The following is a 10,000-nucleotide window of genomic DNA, read 5'->3' on the forward strand; positions in this document are numbered from 1 at the left end:
TCAGTAATAATGGCATGAACAGATGCATAAGCTCCCGGAGAATGAAGTGAAAACTGTTGAAATTAAGAATACGCAGAGTGAAGTGTTGGTCTGTCTGTCTTTTCAGTGTGTTTGGCGAGGCGGCTCGTTACTTTAATTTAATTTTTTTTTTTGAGGGGCATTGATTCTTAGGTGTTATTATTGATGTTATTGTTATTTTTGCAGCTATATATATTTTTTGCCATCTTACAAATCAGCTGTTTCTTTCTTTCCTTCGTTATGATTAACTTTTTTTTTTCCACACTCAGAAATAAGCATGTTTTTTTGTTTTTTCTTCCACCATCTAAATCGATTAGTTATTTTCCCCACCAATCAAATAGACAATGTGTATTTTCCCCTACCATTACGAGTAAAATAAAAAAAATATTTCCCATCACCATACAAACCAAATAACTACTTTTCTTCACCACCACCACCACCACCACCACCACCACCACCAACACCACCACCACCACCACCACCACCACCACCACCAACACGAGTCATAATTTTCCCTAGTCATGTTTACCATCAGGAGAAACACGTGCCAGGAATGCGCATGCGGATAACATTAATCCCAAGGGCACGGCTCACCTGGCTTTATAACCCATCACTCAGGTACACTGCATATGAGGGGGCGATTAACTTAGCAGTCCCACACGCACTGCAAGGAGAGGCGAAGATGGGATGGAAGTGTGTGTGTATGTGTGTGTGTGTGTGTGTGTGTGTGTGTGTGTGTGTGTGTGTGTGTGTGTGTGTTGGAGTATAGGGTTTTTTTTTTCGTTTTTTTTTAAATTATTATTTGATCATCTTTCGTTTATTTTACTTTTTCATTGTTTTTTTTTGTTTGTGTGTTCTTGGTGTTTTTTTTTTGTTATTGTTTGTTGTTGTTATTTTGTTATCTTTTATTTCCTTCTGTATTTTTTCTTCTTTACTCTTAGGATGGTTTAATTTATTTTTTATTATTAATTTTTGTATGAAAGAACAGTGTTAGCGTTTTTTCTGTTGTCTTGTTATGCAGAGAGAGAGAGAGAGAGAGAGAGAGAGAGAGAGAGAGAGAGAGAGAGAGAGAGAGAGAGAGAGAGGCAATTTCGTTTTATATCTTATTATTATGCAAAAAATAGGACAGATTGCTTTTATTGTCTCGTGCAAAAAAAAAAAAAACCACAAGAAAAGAATCAAAGAAAAGAAAAGAAGAAAAGAAAGAAGAGGAAACAAAGAGAGGGAGAAAATAAATAGCCAGGGAGTTTGTCACCATCTGCCTTGCGTGTGTAAAAAAAAAAAAAAAGTTAATAGAAGGCAGTTTTTTTTCATTGCCTTGCTCTGAAAAAAAAGAAAGAAAAATGAGAGGGAGAAAAACAGAAGAAAATAAAAGCAGTGGAAGATAATTTGTTCTGACGTTTTGTTGTTGTGGAAAAAAAGAAGAAAATAAAAAAAAAGAGAGGAGAAAAAAATTAACACAGGAAGGCAATTTGTGTTTATGTTTTGTTGTTATGTCAGAGAGAACAATTTTGTCATTCACTGTACAAAAAAAAAAAGGAAAAAGAAAAGAAAAAGTAAAGCAAAAGTTACCATTTCGCTTTATTTTCCCTTCATTTTCCCCATTTTCTTTCTCATATTTCTCTGCTTTCATTAGTTTTCCTTCATCTTCCATCCATTCCTCTCATTTTCCCTTCTTTCCCTTCATTTTCTTATTTTTTCCCTTTTCTCTTTTCCTTCATCTCCTACATTCCTTTTATCTTCATTTTCTTCTTTTTCGAAATTTTCCCTCATTTTCCCTTTCATTTTCCTTTCTTTCCTTTATTTTCCTCTAAATATCTCCTTCATTCCCTTCATTTTCCTTTCTTCTCGTCTCGTTTCTCCCTCTTTTTCCCTCATTTCCCCATTTTTTCCTCTCATTTCCCCTCAACGCATTTTCCCCTCAGTTGCTCTTAATTTCCTCATTTTCCCCACTCACATTCACCTTTTTCCCTCCATTTTTCTTATTTTCCTTTCACTTCCCGTCATTTCCTCTTCATTTCCCTTCATCTCCCCTCATTCATTCATCTCCTCCTCATTTTCCCCTTCATTTCCCCTCTTCCTCTTTATGCCCTTCAATTTTCCTTCATCTCCCTTCACCCCCTTTCATTTCCCCCTTCCTGACCCTCATCTACAACCATCTCTCATTGTTTCCCTTCCTCTTTTTCCCCCTTCCGGTTCACTCGCCTGCTGCCCCTCACTTGTATTCCGCTGACTCACTGTACATAATATAAGTGATTTTAGTATGCGTAGCTGGTGTGGTGTGATGGGTGTTGTCTGGGTGTTGATGTCCTCTCTCTCTCTCTCTCTCTCTCTCTCTCTCTCTCTCTCTCTCTCTCTCTCTCTCTCTCTCTCTCTCTCTCTCTCTCTCTCTCTCTCTCTCTCTCTTTCTCCTTTCCTTATTTTCGTCTTTTCTCCCTCTCTTCTTCTCTCTTTTCCTCCTTCCTTCCTTATATTCCTCTTCTCTCTCTCTCTCTTTCCTTCTCTCTTCCTTCTTCTCTCTCTTGTATTCCTCCTTCTCTTTCTTCTCTCTTCCTCCTTTTCTTTCTTTTCTTTCACCTTCTTTTCTTTCTCTTCCTATTCTCTCCCATTTCTCTCCTTTCTCTCTCTCTCTCTCTCTTCTCTCCTCCTCATCTTACTCTCCTTCTTCTCTTCCTTTTCTTTGTTCTCCCTTGTTTAACCTTCTCTCCCTTTTCTTTTCTTTCCTCTCTCCTTCTCTCTCTCCTCTCCCTCTCCTCCCGTCACATTCTCTACCTCCTTCATCATTCCTCTTCTTATCTTCCTCCTATTCATCTTCTTCCTTCTCTTCCCTCTTCCCATCCTCCCTTCGTCCTTCCTCTCTCATTCGTTATCTTCCTTTTCTTATCTTCCTCCAATTAATCTTCTTCCTTTATTTCCTTCTTCCTTTCATTCCTTCATCCTTCTCTCCATCCTTCATCTTTCATTTGTTGTCTTCTTCATTCCTTATCTTTCTATCCTTATCACCTACCTCTTTCTCCCTCCTAGTTTATCTTTGTATCTAATTCATCTGTCTTTCTCCTCTCCTTCCCTCCTGTCTCTCCTCTCTTTCTTTCCTCTATCCTTCTCTCTTCTTCTCCTCCTCTCTCCTTCTGTCTCACTCCAAATGTTAATAGCATGACATCATTCACGCACCTGCCTCCATTAATTACAGATGTCTCTCCCTCCTTTCACCTGAGCTTATTATTACTTGACAGGTGTAGGGCAGGTAAATATTGCACCTGTTGGCTAAGATGTTGGTTGGTGGATTTGATTTATTTATTTTGAATTTTTTTTTTGTTAGTTTTTGTTTGATATTTTTTTGTGTGTGTGTTTTTGTTGTTGTTGTTGTTGTTGTTGTTGTTGTTGTTGTTGTTGTTAGCGGTTGTGTTTTTGTTTTTGTTTTGTTTGTCTTTTTCCTTTTTTTAACCTTATTTTATCCTCATTTTTTTTTTATCTTTTCTTCTTTATTTGTTTTTTCTTTGTTCCCTATTTTTTTTTCCTTTATCTGTTTTATTTTTTGCTCTTTCAATTTTCTATTTTCTTTTGATAATCCTTACTTATATTTATTTATTGATTGACTTATGTATGTATTCATGTGTGTGTGTGTGTGTGTGTGTGTGTGTGTGTGTGTGTGTGTGTGTGTGTGTGTGTGTGTGTGTGTGTGTGTGTGTGTGTGTGTGTGTGTGTATAATATAATTCTTTAACCGTTCCCTTGCTATCTCTCTCTCTCTCTCTCTCTCTCTCTCTCTCTCTCTCTCTCTCTCTCTCTCTCTCTCTCTCTCTCTCTCTCTCTCTCTCTCTCTCTCTCCTTCCTTATAAGGTTTCTTTATGCTAATATACATTCCACACACAAGCTTTGAGTTAAATATACTGATAGTGATGATGATACTACTACTACTACTACTACTACTACTACTACTACTACTACTACTACTACTTTTTTTTTTTTTTTTTTTTACTACTACTACTACTACTACTACTACTACTACTACTACTACTACTACTACTATTACAACTACTACTACTACTACTACTACTACTACTACTACTACTACTACTACTACTACTACTACTACTACTACTACTACTACTACTACTACTACTACTACTACTACTACTACTACTACTACTACTACTACTACTACTACTGCTACTAATGTATTCATCATATTTCTTTATATTTTTCATTGTAATTTTTTGTCTGTTTGTACATTTATCTTTTCTTCCTCCTCTTTTTCCTCCTCCTCCTCCTCCTCCTCCTTCCCATTTTTCTCTCTCGCATCCTTTTTCCCTCTCCTACACACACACACACACACACACACACACACACACACACACACACACACACACACACACACACACACACACACACACACACACACACACACACACACACACACACACACACACAAGATGAATGATGCGTTGGACAAGAGTCATCGTCATCCTTTGAATTTACCTCCTCCTCCTCCTCCTCCTCCTCCTCCTCCTCCTCCTCCTCCTCCTCCTCCTCCTCCTCCTCCTCCTCCTCCTCCTCCTCCTCCTCCTCCTTCTGTATCCGGGAGGAGGAATTGAGTATCATCTTAAACATCTTCCTTCCTTCTATTCCTTCTCTTCCTTCTCTTCCTTCTCTCTCTCTCTCTCTCTCTCTCTCTCTCTCTCTCTCTCTCTCTCTCTCTCTCTCTCTCTCTCTCTCTCTCTCTCTCTCTCTCTCTCTCTCTCTCTCTCTCTCTCTCACATCATGAGTGTGCTTAAGTGTATCAGATTTTTTTGCCTCCGAGAAAAAAAAAACCATTATGAGACATGAACGCCATTGAATACTAAGTGAGAGAGAGAGAGAGAGAGAGAGAGAGAGAGAGAGAGAGAGAGAGAGAGAGAGAGAGAGAGAGAGAGAGAGAGAGAGAAATGTAATCTGCCTCGCCTCACCTGGTCACCTCTGCGGCAGGTAATCAGGGTGTGCAGCAGTCTTCACCTGGCGGCACACTGGCCACGCTTGACAGGAACAAAGCTCCGTAATTATTTAGGGGTTGTAGTTAAGGTGATGGCATTACTGTCGTTCTGCCACCTCGCATGCTGCTGGTGGTGGTGGTGATGATGATGATGATGATGATGATGATGATGATGATGATGTTATTGTTGATGTTGTTGCTGTTGCTGCTGCTACCACTTCTACTACTACTACTACTACTACTACTACTACTACTACTACTACTACTACTACTACTACTACTACTACTACTGCTGATTTTCTTTCCTCTTTCGTTTGTTTCTTTTTTGTTTATTTATTTTTAATTAATTAATCTACTTATTTATCTATTAATGTGTTTCATTATTCTTGGGTCGAAAGCTGAAAAAGACTACTACTACTACTACTACTACTACTACTACTACTACTACTACTACTACTACTACTAGTACTACTACTACTACTACTACTACTACTACTACTACTACTACTACTTTATGCTTTATTATTCTTTTGCATCGAGAAGTAAGCAACAACCACAACAACAACAACAGCAACAACAACAAACAATAACAATAAACAACTACTACAAATACTACTATACCACCACCACCACCACCACCACCACCATCATCACCACCACCACCACCACCACCACCACCACCACCACCACCACCACCACCACCACCACCACCACCACCACCACCATCATCATCACCAACATCATTACTTTCTCTCAAATACAAAAACGAAAAGAATTGACAGCATTGACAATTTAATGATTATCTTCATCTCCACTACATCTTGCAAACACTGCGAAATATTGTTTTATTGGTGTGTGTGTGTGTGTGTGTGTGTGTGTGTGTGTGTGTGTGTGTGTGTGTGTGTGTGTGGTACATGAGTTAATGTAGAATAGGGAGAAATAGGAAAAAAAATATATATATAGGAGAAGGAGGAGGAGGAAGATGGAGAAGGTGAAGGAACATAAGAAGAAGAAGAAGAAGAAGAAGAAGAAGAAGAAGAAGAAGAAGAAGAAGAAGAAGAAGAAGAAGAAGAAGAAGAAGAGAATGAAAAGACGCAGAAGAAAAGGAAAGGACGAAACAACAACAACAACGACAACAACAAGAGGAGAATGAAAAGATGAAGAAGATTAAGAAAAAAAGAGGGAGAATAAAAACAACAACAACAACAACAACAACAACAACGACAACAACAACAACGACAACAACAACAACAACAACCTTTCATTCCTTCACTTCTGATGATGAATACAAATGTTCGTTCATGATGCAACACGTGTGACCAGAACAATACATGCCTTTTATCTCTCTCTCTCTCTCTCTCTCTCTCTCTCTCTCTCTCTCTCTCTCTCTCTCTCTCTCTCTCTCTCTCTCTCTCTCTCTCTCTCTCGTTACTTTAGGTTTTCTTTCTTTCTTTCTTTCTTTTCTTTTCTTTTCTTTTCTTTCTTTCCTTTTATTATCCAGACTCCCTTCATTTATTTCTTCTTTACTGTCTCTTTAGATTCGTTCCCTCTCTCTCTCTCTCTCTCTCTCTCTCTCTCTCTCTCTCTCTCTCTCTCTCTCTCTCTCTCTCTCTCTCTCTCTCTCTCTCTCTCTCTCTCTGGTTGTTATTCCGTTTTTTCTTTCTTTTTTTCTTTTTCTTCTTTCTTTTATCATCCGAACTCCCTTCATTTATTTCTTCTTTACTGTCTCAAGATTCGTTCTCTCTCTCTCTCTCTCTCTCTCTCTCTCTCTCTCTCTCTCTCTCTCTCTCTCTCTCTCTCTCTCTCTCTCTCTCTCTCTCTCTCTCTCTCTCTCTCTCTGATCCTGGTGAACAATTAACGCTAAAGTGAGTCAGCACTATGTTAGCTTGGTGCTTGGTGCTTGTTGACTTGCTGATTACTGTGACTTGGTGACTCAGTGGGTTGGTGACTTAGGCCCGCCTTTTTAAACGTCGTATTAGTAATTACGAAGCAGCAAACCCCACTGTCGTATTTGGTTGTAGTAACCCGACAGTCGCGTTCGTGAAGCACCGCATGCAAGCCCCAACGTCCGGTTAGTAAATACAAAGCTTTGCGCACAGGTTGGCAGCTCTGGTTCCTTTAGCGACGAGGAAAACTTGCCGAATTTTATATTATTTCTCATTTATTAGATCGGCTTATGCATTTTCCTTTCAGGTATAGTTAAAGGAAGAGGTGATCTATCCATACAGGCCTTTAAAATCGTCATACAAGATATAATAGTGAAGAAATCGGTGGTTGTAAGGTGATGTTCTGAGCGATTGCAAGAGCGGCTTCATCTGAGGCGAAGGGCGGAAATATTTCGGCTTGTAATAAAGTTAATAGTGAGCGTTTTCTCACAGAACGTGTATGAGGAGCCAAGTGAGTTATTCCTCTGTGTACAGTGTTAAAGGAAGCGTAAAAGTTCATCTAGTTACTTTAAAAAATTGAGAATACAGGCACCTGTGCCGAGGCCAGCAGAATGGCCGTCCAGGAGACGAGTGGGATGTCTTATAACACTTGATAAATGGGAGTTATAATAGTACTGCTGATATTTTCTTTACCCTCATACTAACGAATAATGACCTTGCTTGCTCTAGAAGCAATATCAGGCAAAATTAACCTACAATAACCAAACTAAATCTAACTAAACCTAACTTAACCTAACTAAACTTTAAAAATTGCTGTCAACATTATAAATAATTTGCCGTGGATATATATATGGGGTCCAAACTACTCAGAATGAGAAGCTTTACGTGATAATGGTAAGAAAAGCCATGTTGAGACTCTTGAAGGGGTAATATGATACTGGGATTTGTCAAGTGACTGGACGCTGGCTGCAAACAGACCATAACTCGTCAGGCTGCAAACAGTCTCCATGACGCACCACAACGCGGCATTCACAACGCCGAAATCTATCAATTTAGAGAATGTATACATTTTTTCTATCGCCCAGGAACACTTTGGTACATCTTAGTATTTCTAACATAACTTTCCGTTGCAGAGGACTGGTGGATGGCACTGGGGTTTGCTGCCGAGGCGCGGTTGTTCCCCCCAACATTTCCAATACGATTTCTTTGGGTTTGGTCGACCTAACCTGAGGCGCGGGGCTGGAAAAGTTATTGAAAAATCCAAAACGGCTACATTGACACTAGGAAATACTGACACCACGTTTAGAAAAGCGGACCTTTGTGGTTGGTGACTGACTTGGTGACATAGTGGGTTGGTGACTGACTTGGTGACATAGTGGGTTGGTGACTGGCTTGGTGACATAGTGGGTTGGTGACTGGCTTGGTGACATAGTGGGTTGGTGACTGGCTTGGTGACATAGTGGTTGGTGACTGGCTTGGTGATTGGCTCGGTGACGTTAATACTTTCATGGCTATTAACTTATTATAAGCTAACTTGGTGACTTGTTATCATCGTGGTGGCTTTGATGGAAACACAGTGTGGTGCTCAGCGGGCCACGTCTTTGTCTTACGACCAAAACAAATTATGGCTCAAGAAATTTTAATGTTTTTTTTATTGTATTTATTTATTTATTTATTTATTTTATTTATTTATTTATTCATTTTTTGCTTCGACAGGTTATTCGACATCCAATCACCCAGTCGCCTCTCACTCAGCCACCGTCGACTCCACAAGCCAGCTGGAACTCGTCACGTGGGAGAGTAAGTACAAAATTTATTATCATTCTTTTGTAACTTAACTTATGCATTTTGCTAGTGATCAGCACTGTGCCATTCACTGTAGGGGAAAGGCATTGCTTATACGTGTTTTGCTGCAGTTGTAAGTGATCATTTCTATATATTTTTCTTGGTTTTATTTTTTTTATGAATATATTTTTTTCGAGGATAAAGTCTTGCCATACCACCGTTTTTTGCTTCCGACGGCGATTTTGGAACTGATTATGTCGTAAAGGAAGCACACTACTGTATTTCATTAAAAAAAAAAACGCTAGTAATTTCCATATCAGGTTTAAGTCAGCTTTATGTGTGTGTGTCTGTCTGTCTGTCTGCCTATGTGCTGCCCATACGTCTCTGTTTATCTATCTGTCTATCTATCTATCTATCTATCTATCTATCTATCTATCTATCTTTCTTTCTTTCTGTCTATCTCTATCTATCTATCTGTTTGCTTGTATGTTTGTGTCTATCTTTTTTTTTTTCTTATGTAGGAGGGACACTGGCCAAGGGCAACAGAAATCCAATAAAAAAAAAGTCCACTGAGATGCCAGTCCCATAAAAGGTCCAAAGCGGTAGTAAAAAACTGAAGAATAAGTGTCTTGGAACCTCCCTCTTGAAGGAATTCAAGTCATAGGAAGGTGGAAATACAGAAGCAGGCAGGGAGTTCCAGAGTTTACCAGAGAAAGGGATGAATGATTGAGAATACTGGTTAACTCTTGCGTTAGAGAGGTGCACAGAATAGGGGTGAGAGAAAGAAGAAAGTCTTGTGCAGCGAGGCCGCGGGAGGAGGGGAGGCATGCAGTTAGTAAAATCAGAAGAGCAGTTAGCATGAAAATAGCGGTAGAAGACAGCTAGAGATGCAACATTGCGGCGGTGAAAGAGAGGCTGAAGACAGTCAGTTAGAGGAGAGGAGTTGATGAGACGAAAAGCTTTTTATCTATCTATCCATCTATCTATCTATTTATCCATCTGTCTATCTATCTATCTATCTGTAATAATAATAATAATAATAATAATAATAAACGGTTTATTATTTAGGCAGTTGACAAACTGAAAATGTACATAGGGGATGGAGAAAAACTTAACATTAATCCTAAAGGTAAGTCTAATCTAGGAGGGAAATACTAATGATTGATGGCTCGCACCATGGTGGGAATCGCACTGAGTCTGTACCGGTCCGTGCGCGGCGCCTTCAGGGGCGTTATTTTGTTGTGGTGTCTGGTGGCACGGACCGGGCGAGGCGCGTCAGGCGGCAGCATGTTTCTGATCTGTCTGTCTGTCTGTCTGTCTGTCTGTCTGTCTGTCTGTCTGTCT

The 10,000-nt window shown here is 39.5% G+C and overlaps 1 protein-coding gene and 1 long non-coding RNA gene across 2 annotated transcripts in view; one reads left to right on the forward strand and one right to left on the reverse strand.

Annotated features, from left to right (window-relative positions):
• LOC135092893 (uncharacterized) overlaps positions 1-10,000 on the forward strand; it is a 109,299-nt gene that overhangs the window by 49,691 nt on the left and 49,608 nt on the right. The window contains exon 2 of the long non-coding RNA XR_010263110.1: positions 8,588-8,671. This is a non-coding gene — a long non-coding RNA (uncharacterized LOC135092893). The remainder of the gene's footprint in view (positions 1-8,587; positions 8,672-10,000) is intronic.
• Positions 1-10,000, reverse strand: part of LOC135092892 (R-spondin-3-like) — a 96,314-nt gene that overhangs the window by 47,377 nt on the left and 38,937 nt on the right. The gene's annotated exons all lie outside the window — the stretch shown is intronic.

Source organism: Scylla paramamosain, chromosome 41 (assembly GCF_035594125.1).
Source record: "Scylla paramamosain isolate STU-SP2022 chromosome 41, ASM3559412v1, whole genome shotgun sequence".
Classification (NCBI taxonomy): domain Eukaryota; kingdom Metazoa; phylum Arthropoda; class Malacostraca; order Decapoda; family Portunidae; genus Scylla; species Scylla paramamosain.